Below are 20,623 nucleotides of genomic sequence, written 5' to 3' on the forward strand. Positions count from 1 at the left end.
CTGTAAGAAATTGTTATGTACTATACATGTGTAAAACTAGAAGAAATATATTTTTCTGTGGAGCATAAGTATTTCTTAAATGTATTTTGTGATTCTGATTAAAAATAACGGAAATGTTGACAAAGATGAAAAATTGATAAGTTTTGAGCCCTTTGCCATAGAACATTTAAAGTTTCGCAGACCTGTTTTCTATCTTTTGATCAGCTCAGCCAGCCACTGAAATTCCCGCTACCAGAACTGTGTGCTCTTATTAGTTTGTTAGTTGTTCCGCATTCTCCCCTTGCAAGCAATAAGATTCGAGTAACAAAACCGCAGCTGCAAAGCCAAGCCAGCTCATTGACTGTTTTGCCCTTCATCTGTCCTGACTGAAATTCAATTCAGTTATAAACACCTGCAGAAGGAGCAAAGTTTCACGTAAGTCACTGGTAAGCCCTTAAAGTGAGACCTGCTTGCATTAGAGTGAGTTTTGTTCTCGTGATTTGTAAAACAGACTGTGTAGACCTCGTGATGTTGCCACAAGGCTTTATGGGGTAGCAGTTGAAACTGTCAAGCCAACCATCCACAGCCACGCGTATGGTTGTCTTATCCGCAATGCTGGTTGGAGCAGCGTGACAGGAGCCGCGATGTGGTCGGGATCGATGAGTTTGAGCTTGCTCGCAGTACCATAGACTTTCCTCCTGGCCCACACCTGATTTCAGATTTCAGTTTAACCGTTGTGGTTATAGGGCAAGCTTGGACTTAAGCATGAGTTCTGGACCAAATAGAAGAAACGATCAATGTGTAACCATAAGTTCAACAGAATCTAGTAGTCACGATAAAAGATGGCCTGAACAAGCCTAAACTTCTTACAGTGTCTACAGCCATAAAGAGGTGTAATACCACAGATACATGTATCTGAACTGAACTAAATCTGAGTACCTTGGATAACAATAGCAGTGAAGTAACAGCCACGTGAACTTCAGTATGCAGTAGCTATGCAGGCGAATAGCAGAAGTTGCGCGGGCTTGTACTCAGTCCTTCCTAAAGCGTATAGAGAATGCTTCATTGGTACTGATATGTAAGGAACTGAGGTCAAAGGTAGCTCTAATCATGCTCTAATCACATTTTTAATTTTGTGAGAGACCTCCCCTTGGAGGGTGTGGACTGAGTCACTAAATAGCTGCAGTCTGTGAATTATTTCACTCCTTAGGGCCAAGAGTTTTGGTGCATTGATTGTCCAAGACGAATGTCACATTGAGGTGTGAAAGGATTAAGCTGAAAGGCCTAGTTAACACAGACATGGCACTGGTGACAGAATTAAGTGCTAATGATATATAACAAAATGCTATTACATGAAATAGGATCTTTTTCACTCAGTTTTTCGATTTTGTCTGATAGGACTAGTAGAACAAAATGAAAAACTATTCATCAATCAGAGGTCTGGCTAGGTCAGACACTTTGGTCAAGCAATGTGAGTAATTCCACCTACCTGCACTGTAATTTATTGCAAAATTAATGCCATAACATGCAAAGCCATTGTCAGATAAAAGTAATCCTTAACCCCAGGAAAAAAAAGCAAAATTTCTTTCAGTCTTTTGTGTGTGTTTTTTTTCCTAACCTGACAAGAATAACCCTTTTTAATAAGTGGGGGTTTAAGGATGATTCACTCCTAATGATTGACAGAAGGACCTTGAGCAGGGTTTGATAGACTTTCTCAATCATTGACTAAACCAAAACATTAAAATAGGGAACAAAAGAGTGCAAGATATTAATTTTTGTGAAAGTTTGCCTGCTTCATTACAACCGAATGAAATCAAGTCTTAGTGGGAAGAACCAGCTTTGATATACTCTACTTTCTATGAGAGTTTTCAAGACAGTTTATTCTTAACCAGATTAAAATACAATAATTCACCAATTCACAGTCTTAATTGCACTGTTATGAGCTAGGGAGATTGATGGCATATTCTTACTTTTAAAATGTTTAAAATTATAGTTTGTTATAAAAAAGGTCACTTATGTCTGGTGTTTGATTGGCCTTGATTGCTTCTGAAAATTAAATTGTTACATTAGCTGTGAAGTAATTTGTAGTTTCTAAAGGTGTTCTAAGGTTTTCATTAAGTATCATACATGCGTGCAGGAGAGACCAGAAGCTGAGCGGAAACTTTAGAGAATACTCAACGTGTCCAGAATTCATAGCAGACCCTCACAACGCTCTCTTGTGACCTTTGTTATACCCATTCCCGAGGCGGACGGAAAGGGTCTTTCCTTTCCTAGAGGCTTGTGAGTATTCTTCCAGCTGCACCTCGTGTTTGTTCCTTCCAACGCGCTGTTCTGGTGTGTGGTGTGTTCTGCCACACAATGGGAAGAGAAGCAAAATCTTATAAAACTCTAGGGAACGAGGAAAGGAAAGAACATCTCTCATGTATCCATCTCTCTCGGTATGCCTCGTGCATAGTTTGAAGGATGTTGAAGCAGATGAGATTATTTATCTGGTCTCCATTCCACCACTTCATTCCTCCATCTCCTTTTCATATATATAGTGAAACTGATACCAGCAGCTGAAGGTAGGATGACAGGAGGAGGTAGAGTTGTTCATTGCAGAGGATTTACCCATGTTGTGTACGGTTTCTTTGGGATTGCCTGAATGAGAATAGATTTAGGAGATGGAGCCTCTGAGTAGAGTGAATCTGAATAGGAAGCAAAGGAATCTGGAGCAATTACTGTAACTATGAAGCAGCTCCAGATGTGCTGCTGCACATCTGGGATTTCAGATATTTTTTCCTTATGGGTCTGTTTACTCTGTAAGGTATTCAGACACTATGGTGAAATAGAACACTTATTTTGCTTTTGTCATTTATGTAAACTGATTTTAGGGGAAAAAGAGGCATGCTTTAAGACCAGAAGCTAAATGAGGAGCATTGTCATAATTGCCAGACAACTTTCCAGGGTAAAAGGCAACAAAAACAAATTACAACATGGACCTAATCAACTTGGAAATAATTTGTGGGAGTTTTCCTTTTCAATGCAGGTGAGGCAACCATAAACAGTAGTGATGTGTTTTATATCTAGAATAATATCCTATATAAAAAAATTATAAAATGGAAAAAATATTGCAAGGATATTGTCATTGACAAGTGTTCCTTGCCTGTATTGTTTCTATTGAAACTTACACTTAAGGGTTGCAGACTGCAATATCTGGTGACCTGCATAAACTTGTATAGCAGCCAGTGTAGTGGTGTGATTCTATTAGCTAGACTTCACATCTTACCTGCTGGGAACTTCCAAGAAATGATTTTATAGTACAAGTAAGGCAGTTTTCCTTTTTGTTGTGGCTTTCCTATAAATATTATGGTGGGGATCTTCAGGCATACAGTCTCCACCTATGTGTGTGTACATGGAATCGCACACTAAATATGGTACCTACAAACACCTGCAGAACTAAGAATAGTCTTCATTTTATCTAACTAAGCCTTTAGATCATCTAACACCCACGTGCTGAGTGCAGTTAAAGTTTGCTGCCCAAAAAGCTCGTCTGGAACTATTTAAGAAGACACAAGAGCAAGACTTTGAATTGCATTTTTGAACTTTGCAGAGTCTGGACAGAACTTGCAGCAACCGTACCTTAATAACCTCTCATGGTTATTAAATTTCAGTGATTTAAGGGTTATGTGCGAATCTCACCAATTTTTGTTGGTATAGTATCGTGGTGTGAATCTCACCAATTTTTGTCAGCCTAGTACCATGGTGTGAATCTCGCCAATTTTTGTTGGTACAGCACGGTGACGCAGGATTTGTGCCATTGCACAGTGGAGCACGGACTGGAATTGTTCCCCAGATTTCCTGGGGTAGTTTGCGAAAGGTGTAAAATACACCCTGTGCTGCCCCCAGCAGGTAGGTAAAAGTACAGGTGTTGAAAACACCTCTTGGATGTGCCATGCTGAGTTGCTGTTCACAGGGCTGAAAGGAACCTTAACTTTGGTCTTTTGCAAGAACCTTCACCCAGGCAGCCCCATTGCAGGGTAAGCTTTCTGCTTTTAGGTAATGCCTATTTCATCTGTTGTAAAGACACACATGAAAAAAGGGCTGGCGTTAGCCACATATCCATAAAAGCCTAGCAACCAAGAGTATTATCTTTATTCAGAAGTAGTATAGCACTTTTAAGGTTCAGAAACATATATAAAAATTGGGTTCTGAAATGGTCATTTTTCCCCTCTGCTATGCCATTATAGCGATCAGCCAAGCTTCTGCAAGGTAAATACTTTTGGAAAATAAGTGGAAATTTGCTGCAAATCAGTCCCTTTTGTGCATGGCCACAGGAGCATGTTGAAATGTTTGGACACTAATACCCATTCATTTTCTTGGCTCCATAAATAAAAGCCGCCAGCTATGTGGCGGCCGTGAAATGGTATTCTTCAGGACCCAGCAGGAAGCCCCATCCTTATTACCACTGCAGGGGGCAGGACAGGCCCAAAATAGCAAGACAACTAAATCAAGACATTTTCAATGTCTAACAAAATGACTGTGGTTTAGAGAGAAGCAAAAGGTTGGAAAAAAATTGGACAGCTTTTATACTTAGCGTAATACCTTTGTTAAAAGAGTTCAGATAAGAAAATAAGATCTTAAAAAAAAAAGCATAAGCATATTTCTGAATATAATTTAAAATATATAAAGATCTTATGGAATCATAAACAGAGCACGCTGCTATCTGAAATGACATTCTATTCCAGTCGTATTTTCCAAATGGTAGTCCATGGTTTGTAGTAAATAATGTCTTCTGGCAATATGGCTGTGTTTCTTGGTTTTTGATGGAACCAAAAGGCTTGAAAAGAGACATTGGAAACTTGTTAGTAAAATTGGAAATACTTTTTGGTCCACAAATAATTACAAAAAATATTTATAAGGTGAAAAGGTTTTGGACTAAACCCTTGATTTTTCTACAGGTTTATTTCATTTTTCTGGGCTTCATACACCAGGCAATATGATCCTAGATTTTGGCATAATAACATGCTGAGGGGCTTCAGTCAAAATAAAACCTATGTTACTGCAGTGTGCTGTTTTACATAGCTGAACCGTGCCTATCTGGAAAAAGATTAAAGTAGTTTTAAAAACTGAGCTTCAGGTAAATGGGGTATTTTAAGTGTACAAAGAACAATTCAGAGGATACCGCCTTGCTGAAGATAATCAAAGATTAGACTGATGAGGTTGTAATGAATAAGGTGTTCATTGCTGTACTCCAAAATCAGTCTGCCATTCTCTACAACTGTACCACTAAAATACAGGAAAGATCTTAATTTTATTTTAGGCTTATTCACTTGTGATTCTGATTATAAATGTTCTTAGAGTTGGAGTAAGGATATGCCTTACACATTAACTATTCAATGAGGCATATACATGTGTATACCTATAAATATATACGTAGACACACAAGTGCACACACATTTTGGGGAATTAAAACAGTTACTCAGAATGTCTCATAACAAAAAGAAATATTCAGCTTTATTTTCGAAAGAAAATAACTATTTTACTTGAACATAAAGTTTAATTTTACTGCAAAGGAGAAATTGCTAAGGTACAAAACGTCAGAGGAAAATTAATTCAGCGTATTACTGAGTAGTCTTGTAGACTAACAAGGGCTTTTGACAATAAAAATAAAGTCTGAAAATGGAAAGGGAGAACCACAGTGCCAGTTCGGCACTGCCTCCACCTCCATGTTAGCCTGGGACTTGAGGCTGCTGTCGGGCTCAAACTCCCTGGCCTTTCACACTTTTCTTATTTTGTCTGTCCTCCTAGCTCTGCTCTGGAATAAGCCAGGCTGTCGGGGGAAATTTGTACACATGATAGGAGTGGCTCGTATTGAAGCTCTTTCCCTACAGGTAGAACAGAGAGAACTGGTTGGCTCTGTTTGGCTCGATAAACTCAAGTCTGAAGAGTAAGGCAACACAGCATGGTCCATGCAACCAAACACACTGCGTGGCACTATGCAAAGGATTCACACAAACCTATTCTTATGCTTAGGTATATGCACATTCATACAGAGGTAGTTTATAAAAGCAGAACTCCGTTATATATAAGGACCCCCAAAATTATAAAAAATTAAGTCTAATTGTTGGTTGTCTTTTCTACAATAAAAAGATGGAAAGAAAAATTAAGGGGACAATCCTGATTGTATCTGGGAAAGACCCCAGGAGGTTCCAAAGGTGTTATGTCTGTGAAAATCAGTGTAGTCCCTCTCCATCCTACAAAGATCTCTGCGTCATTTCGTTTCACTTCCTGCCTGTGTGGCACAGGTCTTACAGCAAGGGCAAGTTGTGCATCCAGACTGGTGGTAACCATAAACCTAATCCTTGTGCATACGAGTGCAGGCAGCCTTCCCCTTCCCATTACATGAGTAACTTAAGGTACACCTTTGGGGCACTGACGGTGACCCAGATACACAAGGCTGCTTGCTGCCCAGCTGTACACCTGACCTCTTAGTTTAAAAAAGCAAAGGATCAACCAGTCTACAAAAGAAACTGTAGCAAAGGATACATTGGTGTCAGGACTATCATTATCATAATTGTTGCTACTGAAGTAATTCAGACATTAAGCCTGTAATCTGTGCTGCTGTTTGTATCTGTTCATTTAAAAGTTACAAGGCCAAAATTCATTGAAACCAGCAGAGATTCGCCCCCTTACTCATTTACATTTGGCCCGCTGAGTGCATGAAAAAAATCTTGCCAAATTCTTTGAAAGCTTGTATTTGCAATGTGACTTCCAAAATAATTAACCCTGGAAGTAGGATTTAACAAACTTATGTTTGATACATTAAAGGAATAATACCTGAAACATCTTTCTTATGCTCGGCCTTTTATGACTCAGACTTTAACGATTGCAATAAACATTAGCTTACCTAATAAAAACTCTAGTATTTCAGAGCTGGCGCACAGTATGTTAACTGCATCTGGTGTCAACTGGAGCTAATTAATATTTTTATAGGTGTCTTCTATCCACTGTAGTTTAAACGGAAATATTGTGCGGTGCTTACATCAGAGCTGCAGGCGATTGAGAGCCGCCGCTTGCTTTCTAGGCTGAACTGATAGCAAGTAGACCAATTTTTATAGGATTGTAAAAGCTAAATGTGGCTATGGTTCATGCAGAGAAGCACTTTTCCCTGTAGCTCTCACAATTCAACACTAATGCTCATGGTTTGTTTGCTGCGAGGTAGCTGGAGAGATAGATGGAGGGACAGCAGACAGATAAACTGGCAAATAGCTATGCCTATACTTAGACAAAGCACAGAGTGACCTAGACAAACCACACTTTTTCCCCCCCTCCTTCTAAAGGCATTAAAAATGTGCTCTATCAAGCATTTACTTGCAGCGCAGATAAGATTTATCTAACAAGACTGGGCTAAAATTAAAAAGAAAGATGAAATAGCACAAGTGGTGCTAATATGTGTTTTGAAGCGTACCAATCGGCCTAGTGCAATGTCACAGCCCTGGGCTACATTTGCAAGTGGTCGAGCATCTCCTTTTTAAAAGGTTAACCTACAAAGAGCACACAAGCCCCTCTCTATGAATATGGGCAAACACCCAGGGAGCTCCACAACAATAAGAAAATAATGACATCAACCTGACCATGCTTAAGTACATAACATGCTGAAGGTTCACGGTTGTGTGGCTTGGAACAATAAAGGAAAAATAAAGAAGCCTGCTTGGTAGGCCCCAGCTGTTATTAGCCATGCTGTGAGATCAAGGGAAGGTATGATATGGGCTGCCATTTCAATTGAGACCAGGTTAATCTCTCAATTTGTGGAAAAGAAATACAAAAAAAAAAAAAATATGGAGGGAGAGAAAGCAGTCTTCACTCCATAGTGCTACATGTGGGACAAATAACAATATCCCTATTTACATAATCTGCCTTTAACCCTTTCCTAATAGAGACTTAATTTCCTAAGAGTCACAAACTGCAGATTTAATTTCCCTGCCCACCAAAATGAAATATCAAACCTCTGTTAACCGTTTCTCATTGGTGCTGCTGTCGTTTGCGGCTGACATCAAATGCTGCCGACGCTTACCCGGGAGGGACTGCTGGCTGCTGCTGGGGGACCAGAAGTGGTTATAAGGAGCTGTGGATGCCACTGTCACTAATCTGTTTCTAGCACTGGGTAAAGCATTTAAAATTTGTACCGTCATTTACAGGCATGAAATATGGCAAATGATACTAAGCACTTTCACCAATACTCTCAATATATTCCATTTCTTGAGTGAAACCCTTTGTACATGACAAATAGTCTGTTTTGTGTGACAGTATTGTGCAGAGGCAACGTGGTGACTTGATCTCATAGCTAGTTTTGATGTGTAAGAGTCTGTAAGGATGAGAGCAGTGAGGGAAGTCCAAGCTCCTCCAAGGTCACCTGCAAACCTGCCCCGGGCTCCTGGTCGAGACAGGATTTCCAGCAGGTCTGTCGTGGAAAGCTGCTTTCCTGCAGACTTGGAAAACTGAAATGGTATCTCTTAAAGGGTATAATTTATGAAATAATAGCCTAGAGGTACTGCATTATATTATACCTGGTTTATTTGTAGTTTATTATGTGTAAGCCAGTACGTATGCACGGCCTGTGAGGCTCCCTTAAGGAGATGTTTAACTTCTCCTGGCTGCTGTCCTCCACATCAGCCCTCTGGAATAAGGGGAGATTACGCCTTCCCCAAGAGCATCCGAGCATGATCACAGAAGACGAGGTAGGGGAAAAGGGACCGTGCAGCAAAGGCTAAGGGTGAGATGCTGCTGAGGACAGGGAATAAACAGGACTCAGAGGCAGCGAAAGCACAGGGTTTCCTAGGGAGCCAGGGGACTGCATGCAACTTGTCAAAATTTAGAAAGTCACCGAGCTGCTGATCTGAGAGCAAGCCTGAGGGAAAGGGCCCACCCTGTAAAGACACAAGAGGCAGGGAGAGAATTTTACTGTATTCCTTTTCCTGTACGCCTTAATTTTTCTGAGGTTTCTTTAATTTGAAAAAGTTCATTGTTTTTGTGTCTGGTTTAAGAAAAACTATCTCTGGAGTTTACAAAGATAGAGCCATGTTCTTGGTGTGCTCCCTTTAAGGAAAAAGATGCAGGCAGAGTCATCTCAAAGCTCAGCTGACTCAGCACCACAAGTACTAAGGCTGATTAAAAACCCGTGCTTTTTTGTTTCCAGATACCACAGTGATTTCATTAAGTAAAAATAAATGAGTTTAAATAACATGGTGTTTAGAGAATGAGATTAAGACAAAATTTTATTGACTTGTAGAACCTCCTTTAGCTATGTTATTGCGGAAGGTTTTACTGTGAATGAGATAGTGATCTTATGCAGAAAGTACTACAAGATTGATACTTAAAACCTAGCACGTGTCCTTCACGGCCAAAGGGGAACGCCACCCACAATTCTGACACTATGTAGATCCCGCTCCATTAATGTTTCTTTTTCATATACATGCATGCACATCTGTGTATAAGTATAGTAAATAGGGATATGTTGTGATCGTTGCTAGAGATGTTTGTAAGGAAGGTGTAAATGTAAAAGATAACTAATAAAAGATCCCAAGGAAATCCTCAAGTTCATACCTATGTATTCGCTTCTGTTCTGCAAATCAACTTCTAAAATAAGTTTATGAAAGGAAATACCTTGTACTCCAGCAGCGCATTGGCTTAGGCATGGCAATGGAGGAAGAACTAATCCTAGAATTGATTCTGAAAATTAACTTACTGGCACAAATGTGCCTGTTGAACAAGGAAGGAATATCAAACCCGGTTCCTGTAGGATACCTGGGCAGGGTTAGTTTTATACTCTTAGTGTAACCATCATGCTTGGATTGTTTCTTTTTTGAAGTCTGTGTATTTTGAGAAAATCCTGTTGGTAATATGGAGTAAAAATTGTTGCAGAGAAGGCACTACATTGATAGACTTGTAAAGTTCTTTGCATTTTGTAACTGTAATAGTATATATGTTTTATTAATGGCCTTCTGTTACAAAGTGGAGATGGGCAGCGTTTGTTTGAAACATTAATGGTGGCCAGCTCTTCTATATGAAAGTTTTTGGTGGAGATTCTTTAGCGTCTTCATTTTGCCTGAGAGCGAAGGTATGAGATCCTAAAAAACATCGTACTATGTTCATAGAGAAGTTCCCCTTTGTGTATTTTTTTCTGCTGTATTAAATGGGTTTTTGTGATTAAATACCAAAGCACAAGGACTTGGAAGAAGCTCTTTGGTTCCATTCGTTTTTCAGTATTAGATTAATTAATTAAAAACATATTCCTGAAACTGTAGGGCCAAAGTGGTCAAACATCGGAGATTGGTTAAAAACAAAATCCTCTCCTTAGGCTCCTGAGTACTCCTTTTTCAGAACTATTCAACCCATGTACTAGGTCTTCCTCCTCTAGTAAATGTACTTACCTTCTCTATGGGCTCAGTAGCTCACTTCTTCACTGAATTGACAGAACCGACTTAATCTTTGCCAGATTTATGCAGCACCTTGAGGAAAGACTGTGCTTATATCCATGGAGCTGTATGTGGTCTGTGGCTACTTTCCCTCCGGTGCCCATTTTGTCTGTTCTTCAATGCTTTAAATTCAGCACTTTCAGATTATAATGAAAAACTTCCAGATGTAGAGTCTAAATTTTCATGACGTATGTTATCAGCAGGGAATGTCATGGTGTTCTAGTGCTTGAGTGAGTGTCATGTGTTGCCTGTAATGTAAAAGAAATAGCAGTAACAGGGATGTCACATCCTAATTAGCCATGATATTCTTGCACAGATAAAAATAAATCTATAACCTACTTCTTTCCTACTCACTAACTCTTGTAGCAAGAAGATGTGCTCCCAAATAGTGTGCCTGCACATGATGTCATGGAAACATATGGCATGGCTTCCTTTACCTTTGTAATGTCCAGAGTAGGTTCTGGACCTTTATTATAAATTTATATACAGAGAACCATCAGAAAGCATTTGTTTTGTTGGCAAATAATTTCTAGCACACACTAAATCATACCTTATTTTATCCACGCAGCACTTAACAGCAGTGCAGCCAGGTGTTAAATAATAATAGAGTTACATCAAATGGCTTGGCGGTTCAGTTGGGAGAAGCATCCAAAAGTTCAGATACTTATCTGGAGCCCTCCGTAACTATGCTGGTCTGGAAACGGTACTAAAAAAAAAAAAATCACTAAAAAAGCTGCTTTGTAGAGCAATCCCTTTTTTCTGTTTTGTGAGGTACCTTAAGGTATAGAAGTCTGGGTACCTGCAAATAATTATATAGTGTGTTATTTACTCAAAGGCATGTATGAAGCCAAGGATTCAGGACTCGCTGACTTTTGATACTAAGTGGGTTTATGTTTCCTATTCCCATTAAAATCAGAAGTACTGAGGGGAAAATAATCAGCCAGGTAGCCTTTAAAAAAATCTATCAGAAACTAAGAAACGTATCTTATTGCTTTTTAATAGTTTCTAAAATTCTTTCTAACTTTCATAAATCAATTTTTATTTTTTTGTGATGTTGAGCTCCTCATGTATGCAAATATATGATTTGAAAGGACAGTAAACTGAAAGGAGAAGAGAGTAAATAAAATTTTGGCAAGCAGAGTGTTTTATTGACAATGACAAACAGGCTTTTATCTATCATTTCTGTACTTATGAGGCTTTTGGCTGCTTTTGAAGACAAAAGTTCTGGCTTTTCTGAACTTATGAAAATGAAGGTTCTGTCGGTAGAACACCCCAAATACTTCCTCGCTGCTGAAATCCATCACCTAAAGACAGCAGTTGTGCAGCAGGTGTGTTCAGAAGAGAACCCAGATCTCCTAAGTGCTGAATCTGTGGTCTTCAGTCTGCATTTTCTCGTAGTGAAGTTGCGTTCACAAGCACTAGTGCTACCACGTTGAAATCCTCAGCCTATGGCTTTTAAGGGGAAACCTTGCTGGTGCAAGATTTCAGTCTAAAACACCCTGTTTATATATAATGTCACTGGATTTGTTCCCAGAATAAATGACATATTTCTCATTTCCCTGTGGGAAAGATGATTGTTGCAGAGGTGAGAATATGGTGATCATTCCTCCCCCCTCCGTCCCCCCGCCATTTTCTCTCTGGACTTTATGTAAAAATAAGATACCGTTGGTGCTGTGGACAAGTGTGAGACCACCAGCTAATTTTGCATAGCCCACTGAACAGTTAGATGGGAATTGCTCTTCAGGGTGTTCTCTTTGACAATAAACAGAAGCTTCAAGTCTGCGTTTGGCTGCAGTTCAAAAAAATTACTAAGGAATCCTACACACTTATGTATATGAATACAAGCAACTGCGCATTCCCATACAGGAAGCTTGCAACCACTGTTATTAACATTTTAAAATGAGTAAATGCAAATAAAATGACTGAGTAATACATGTTACGTTAAGATCAGCTATATGAAAAGCAAAAGGATTAAAAGTTAATTTCATCCTTTTTAATTCAAGGGACATATAAATGGCATTCTGGGTAGAGTCAACTCCTCTTTTATCAGTCCTTTGATGCTGCTTTCTCACTGATTCAGTTGTTCAAATGCTACCTACATAATAAAATCCTGAGTTAATTTACTAAGATTTTACACCAGTGCAAATGAAAGAAGGGAAAGTGCTAAACAAGGCAATTAGCACTCTGTTTAGTGCACTCCCAAAATAAATGCAGGCAATTTACAATTTGGCAAATGGCACTCTATCCGGATCCAAGTCATTTCAGCCTAAGGGGTTGGTGCGGTTCATTAGGGGTGAAGGGAAAGGGTCTTTGTTTTGCTTTGCTTTTTAACTATATGTATATATATATACACACACATACAAATACACACTTTGCTATTACGGTCCACCCCATTTTAGAGTACAGCAACAGATGTGACCCCTCCTGGGGTTATTAGGATTTCTGGTGGAAAAACACCAAGCTCTGTGCTCACACTGTCCACGTAAATGACCTCATTTATGGTGATAATGCTCTTTCCAAAGTGAGGGATTCCAAAACTGGCAACTCACTGATAACCTCCTTTGTGGCTTTCTTGCCATGATGGTTTTCTGTGTATCTACATGTTTATTATCACTGGAGCCGTTCAGATCAGATCCACGAACCTGGGAATGTCCTGAGTGAAAGGATAAGATAAAGCACTCTGCAACTACAACTGACTCTCTTTTTAATTGACAGGAAGACTGCACTATGACTTCCATGTTTATTCTTGTAAGCTCCTTATTAATGCAAAAATAATAGCTGTTATTAATGCAGAATCACAGCCAGCATTAATATTTAAGATGTAAGAATGAAGGAGGTTAAATACGTGTTTATATTAGTTTTAAACAAAGAGCTTTGCAAAACAGTTAATGCAAGTAATGATGACCATATTCACAGAGAGTGTATGCGGTGTGAAATACCTGCTATGTTCTGGGGTTTAAATACATATTCTTAGTGGGATAAAGGTCTTTGATTAGTCTCCTGCGTTGTCATGCCATTGTCTTTCTGAATTGCTACTGCTTCCTGTGAAAGAGAATACAGATTAAGATTCTAAACAAAATATGTAATATACTGCGATATTAGCACTGATTTCTTTTTTGTTTATTCAGTGTGTAGAGCTCTTTTATATGACAGATCATAAGGTAAAAGCATTCTTTTGTGCCCTCTAGCTGCTGGTTGCACAAATGAAAGAAAGAGGGAGAAAACAACCCTGTGATTATTAAATTCTCCTCATCTTTAAGGTTAAGTACCCTGGCTAATAAAGATCTCTCATGAGGATAAAGTTTCTTTCTTGGTAATGTCACATCCATTTAAGTAAAAATCATTTGGATGCTTTCAGGGATTCAAGCTGTTACCTTTACATAAAGCATCTACACCAAATCTTTGTATTGTTTTTATCCTTTGAGAAAGCCTGACATTGCATTTCTTGGTTAAGCAAACCTCCCACTGAGGGTAGGCTGTGGGATTGGGCCCTTTTGTGCTATAGAAATCTTGCTCTGTTTTCACAAGAAGAGAAAAAACATCCGTATATGTTCATGTAAAAACGTAAGAACTATTTCATATCATTAAACATGCTGTTTCAGACTGTGACAATTCAGCCTGATCTTGTACTGAGCAATCATTAGGTCCTTTGATTTCAGACTCGTTTTTGTTAGCAACACGTTTGCTGCTGATCTTTTTACCTTCATATTCCAAACTGTTTCATCCTCTTTGCTATGTTATTCTACTAATACACTTCTTAAGACAAATAATTTTCTGCATTGTTCAGATAATAATTCATTGCTGTATTTTTTCAAATTGTTCTCTGAACATCCTCATCAACCAACACCTATTGCATATGCTTAAAGTCTTTGAAAAATATTATGGGCTGAAACACCACTTGTCCTCTCTCTGGATTCCTTTTGGGAATGTGCAAATTCGGGTTTGTGCAGGCTTAATTCATAGCAAAAAGGATCTAGTTGAGACAGTAAGAAGAACTTAATAACTTGTAGGCATGGTTAAGCCCTGCCAAGGCTTGGCAAGGGAGGTGTAGAGTCTGCTGCTGGAGGCTTTCAACAAGAGGTCGGACAAACGTGCCAGGAATAGTTCAGGTATCTGGTCCTGCCTTGAGGCAGGTATGCAGTATAGATGATCTCTCCGAGCCCTTTTCAGCTAGGTATTTTTATGATTCAGTGCTCCTGCACTTTGCAGGGGAAACTGTGAATGCTGGGATTGCATTGCCACGGGTAGAACTGCTCCTTCCCCTAAAGGCTGTGCCTACATTCTGGAGGCAGTAAATGATACCGATGCCCATCCCCTCCCACTCTGTGGAAGAGAAGGAGGTTTATCAGCCTCCAGGCGGTCTGTCAGCAGGCTGTTCTCATCAGCCATAAGTTTAGTGTTCCTCGTCACCCCTGCTCATGATCTATTTAGGTGGGTATTTTCCTTCTCAGAGTTGAACCTTACATAATACAAAATGAAGCAGTCTTTGCTGAACTGTGTGTAATACAACAACATTCAAACCACATCTGAATCTTATTCACGTCTCAGAAACGAGAAGGGCAAAGCCCCTTCCCTTGGCATCAAGTTTTGTTACATCCTTGCTATTTCATCAAAGTTGGGACTGTAGAGGGATACCTGTGATCTGCCTTTGCCCCTGTGAGACACATGCGTCTCTTCCATTCCTGTCTGCAGACTGAATAACGCTAGGAAAAGGACCGTGCAAGATAAACAGGAGGAGCATAACTTCTGAAGAAACTGGTTTGCTCTGCTTTCGATTTTCCCAATATCATCAACTCTTTGTTTTGAATTATCTTTTTTTTTCCCGTTAAGGGAAGAAGTGTACTCCAAGCCAGTCTTGTGTTACAGCTTCTTTACCTTTGTCTGCCTAACTCAGCTGGTATTTAATTGGTCAGCAATAGGAGGGAAGTCTTCTTTGAGGTAATGAATATTGACTGTTTATGTTGAAATGTCACTGTGAAAAGAAAGCCCAGCACCAAAGAGGCGGAACTCAGTGTGAGAGTTTCAGACACAAAGGAGACACCAGCAAAGCACAGGCATTGAAAAGCAAAGCAGCTGAAATTCAAAGAAAAGATGAAACAGAAATGGTCTACATGTGTGGGAATTTTAAGCTGTCAGTTGACAGGTGAAAAAGTCATTATTCCACCTGTTAGAACTAAGTGTAATTGCTTGTTTCTCCTAAAATAACACAGAGGCCGTGACTCATAAATTTTTTAATTGAAAATTCATTTAAACTTATTTACAAATACTTTACTTTTTCTTTCAAGGTAAGTGGATTAAACTCATTAGCCAATTTCTGTACATGCAAGAAAGAAGGTACTGCATTTTTGTGTTCTATCGGGTATTAGATAATCAAATCTGGTATTCAGCCACCTTTTCTTTCATAAAGCAACTTGAATAGCAACTCCAGAGTTCGACATGCAAGTTTATCATCCATTCTGTAGCACTCATTGATTTAGAATGAATAGAGGCTGTTCTCCAGCAAACAATCTTAGCATCAGTCCGTTGCATGATGTATGGCCTGGAAGTTTTCGCTGTTGCATAAAAGCTGTTCTTTGTTTTCAGTTGTGTAATAAGGAACTACAATGCTTCTCTGAGGTTCTGATATATTTTAAGCCGTTTCTTATCTAGCTGGCATGGAGAAGCCAACCAGCAGATTTCTGGGCTCCATAATTGAGTTTTGATTCTTGAACCCACTGTTCTTTCACCTCTGTCTTTTTTTGTGGTGACCTCTAGGGAACTCTGCTGAATAGTTTTTGCAAAGTTGACCCGCTGCTATGGAGTATAACCTCTAGTTGTGCCATTTAGTTCATCTGAGTCCTTCAGTATTAAGATTTGATACACAATGACTTTTTTTATTTTTAATGTAAACACTGGCTTCGTTGTTTTGGGTAAAATTTACTATGATGTAGTTTAATTTATGCGGTATCTTCTGTCTAAGAAGCTTCATGGATTTCAGACAGGGACTGGGCTTATATTTAGTCATAGTTATTGCTTTTAAAAACAATCAATCTTCTTTTTAGGTCTCCTCCTATTTGATGTTAGATTCCATATTAGTAATCTTCAGGAAAGCAAGAGGAAATAAGGAAAAGCTCTTATAAGCCAGTGTATCTAAAACAAAATATATTGCAAACACATTCTGCTTTTTCTGGGAAAAAACCACTCAAAGACTTAAATGAGACCGTCTCAAATATGCCTTCATATTAAAAATGATAGGTTTTTTTCCAAGCAGACAGGAAGATTGTAAATGGTGCAAATATTCCGTTGAAAATCCGAGCCTTTATTTTCAAATCTCCATTTTATTTTTGGCACTTAAAATATTCATGTGGTGTTTTTAAAATGTTCCCTGAATCAGACAAGCATTTGAATCCAGTAGGCTTTTGTTTTTTATTTTCTCTTGGTGAATCATTGAACAATTTCTGCATTAGCTTCAATCTGGGCCCATTCACACAATGTGTCCATCTGAGACATCCTGCAAACAGTGGGCTGCTTTAAATAGAAGAGTATCACCAGGACCTGGGCTGTAAACAAAACATTATTAAATGAATTATACATGTGAGAAACATCTGCAAAGAGGTGAGCTAAATTTCGTTACTGCTGCCATTTCTATACAGTCAGCAAGGGCTTTCCACAGCTAGCCAGACTTCTCAACAAGAGGGCTGCCGTCTCCTACAAACATCATGATGAGCAGGCGGTGCAGGTAGGACCGCTTTCAGTCAGCAAAGGTAATCTGAAGTGTGGTACTTGCACATGTTTTGGGGTTTTTTCCCCAGAAGCCTCCAATGGCTTCAGGGAGTTTTCCGTATGTCTGAAGAGCAAGCTGCTCTCCACTTGCACCAAAACCCAGCCCTCGTGTTACTTGAGCTTCCTAATTGGCTCTCCTGAGCATTCAACATATATATCTGTCTATGCTTTGGGAATAATCCAGCAAAGTGGCAAATATAAGGTATTTTTACCCTCTGAAACGCTGTAGCTAAACATACAAATCAGATACGTTTGCATTAATTCTCCAGCTTGCAGCAGTGAATGGGCTATACTAGCATCTAATATCTTCCGTTTGCTCTTTATTCCTTCTCTCTTTTTTTTTTTTTTTTTAAAAAGACATATTCTTACACTTTTACTGTTGTCTTTTTTAAAATATTTGAACTTTTCATGATTAAGGTCCTCAAAATGCTGATCTCTCCAGGAAAGGTTTATTTCATATCTTGCTGGGTCATTCCAAAACACTTAGATTTAGACTTATATTACTTTGTTTTGATTGTGTATCTCTACACAAATAGAAGATAACATCTTTAGTCACAATTCTGTGTTACGCTTGAACTCTAACCTGTGACATTCACCTAGCTCGATCTAACAAGCTTTGTGCTCCCTGTCCAGATGAAGAGTGATACTTCTTCATTAGCAAGATCAGTTTCACCTTTAAAAACCCTTTGCTTCCCGTTTGCATTAAGCCAGATTGAGATGTCTTGGGTCATGATGACATTTCGGGAGTATTCAGAAGCAAAAGAGGAAGTCATTACATCTGCAGTTCACCTGCAAAGAAGATGTCATTAAAAGAGGAAGCAAAATGAAACCCTGTCAACTTGTTAGGGCCCAAAAGGTAATTCTGCCATCATATATGGTGCAGAATATGATACAGAATCCTATTATTACTGACGCCAGATAACTTGCTGGTGTAAAAGGTTCTCTTTTCCAGAAAAGTTCAGGTGATACTAAATTTATTAATGTGTCAGTCTGAGGAGACGTGATGTCATTTCTGTTGTCTGTAGGGATGAAAACTGGAGAGTCCTTGCTCCTGTCAACACACTATCATCTTAATTTCTTTTACTGTGCACCTCATTGCCATCTGTGGAGGGGAGAGCAAGGGATGAGGGTGAAGTGTCAGGGGAGATGCCTTTTTAAAAAGAGCTACTAATATTTGACATTTATCATTTTAACCTGCCTTTTTCCAAAATACACATTTATTCCACCAACATTTCTGGCGAATGCTTGGCCTGATCCTGCCAGGATCCTACTCATATAAGTTGAAGATTTACCTGACCATGTAGATTTGCAGAATCAGGATTTTGTTCTTCTCTAATATTCCTCAATTCAGAAAATATACAGGCTATTTTCTTTTCTACTTGGTATAAAATCTAACAGCTGCATTTCACTTTGTGTAATTGGAAAGGTAGTAGAAATTTTCGGACTATAAATGGATGCAGAACAGTTATGCAGAAATACTGATAGAATCTTATCTCATGTTACTAATTTAGAGTGGGTAAAAGTCCGAGTCATGTACGTTATTGCAAATAATGTGGCTTTGGTTTTTTGAAACTAAAGCTGGTATCTTTTTGAAAGATCCTGGTTGTAGAAACAAGGTAAAACGTTTGTCAGTTTTTAACGAATAGGTGAATCACTTCTCAGTTGTATTGCATAAGAATACTTTCATCCCAAAGAATTTTTCTCTACCTTCTGTATCTCGGCATACAGAACAGCTGAAGAAACTAATCTGAACGTTTTTAATGAAGATGATGATATTACTAAAAGGGAACATTTTCCAGGTGAAAAACATTTTATCTTGCCCACCGAATGCAATCTAGAGTTTCTGTATGAACACTGTAGTAACGGGAAATATTTTCTTTCAGTTCCAAAGTGTCACATGCTGATTCTGTGCAACACATTTCAATATGGGTATTATAACAACTCATCTGATACGGATCTTAATGGATTTTTGAACTGCTAATATTTCAGATGTGAACTGCGTGTACTTCAATTGATGATCTGAGCATTCCACAAATACCAGAACTAGCATGTTTACTGCCCTGCAGTTGATTGCTATCTCCTAATGAAGAAAGCACCTGGAAAAATGATAAAGGAAAGTTACTAATTGGTTTAACTTAGGTCAGCCGCTTCGTATTTTATAAACGAGGAAACTTTTAAGGAACTGCTGCTAGAAGCCATCTGCTAACTAAATAAAAATGAATGATAATCATTAGGTTCCACATGCCGTTTACAGAATGTATCACCAGAAAAAAATAATAGAGCTGCTTCCTTCGAAGTAAGAGCAATGTAAGAACTCATATTCAAAGCCCCTAATAACTGGATAGGTAATATAAAGTGTTAATCAGTTTGGTATACACAAACCTGTCAGCAGTTCTGGATCCCTCCGCTATATATCAGAGAGAGTACTTGTGGTCACTTTTAAGAGCTGCCGGTAGAATTTACAAGAGCAAACTAGGATTTATTATTCCTTCCAGGACATATGATGTTTCTGTTCCCAATTCTGCTTCCCTCCCCATCATCCTTTTTCCAGCTAAGACTGTCTCGGGCTGGGAAATGTCCAGGATGTGTGTATTTCTCTCGTATTGTGCATATTTTTGCAAGTCATTAAACCTTTGTTTCTTGTCTTTTCTAACCTTCTTAGTAACCTATCTAAACAACTCTCAAAGGAAAATGAGTCAATCAGGAAGGAGACAGCCATAGCGCCAAAGCAAATAACCATAGAAATAGAAATAAAATTTAAAAGGGGAAAAGCTTCTGCTTCAGGAATGCAAGTACAACTTTGGGCCTTGCTCCTTTAAAGACATACACTAACTTTTAATTTATTTCTACTGCCTATGCAATTCTGTTGAATCTGAAAGGCTACTCGTGCATAAAATTAAGCACATTGAAGAATGTGGGAATACTTCAAGCCACATTTTAATATGAAGAATGCTACATAAGCATAACAGTATGAGGTGCTTCTTAGTTTGTAAGTGAAAATATCTATTTCCTATATATATCTATATTCTACAGAATATCTATAAGATGTTTTGTACAAGCAAATGCCAGAAACCACATCTTTCTATAAGGGTCCATACTGTTTACCATGTTGGCATCGCAGTCCTAAGAAAATTAAATTTCCTTCACCATAAAGACATACTTTCTTCCCGTGTTTGCATTACTTTGCGCGGTTGTATTGCATACAGCAGGCATAATTTACTCTGGACCATTTAGAACAACTCAGTTTAAGCAATGCTGGGATTTTTGTTAGGGTGACAAAGGGAATTACATTGCACCCATATATGGTAGACAATGCATGGACAACATGTAATATTCTCTGTGGGTAAAGTTCACTTCTGGGCAGAAAGCCAACAAAAGGCTCAGGCACCACTTAAGTCCCACTTAAACCCTATTTTCAAGGCTTA

This window comes from Phalacrocorax aristotelis, chromosome 7 (assembly GCF_949628215.1).
Source record: "Phalacrocorax aristotelis chromosome 7, bGulAri2.1, whole genome shotgun sequence".
In the NCBI taxonomy this organism is placed as follows: domain Eukaryota; kingdom Metazoa; phylum Chordata; class Aves; order Suliformes; family Phalacrocoracidae; genus Phalacrocorax; species Phalacrocorax aristotelis.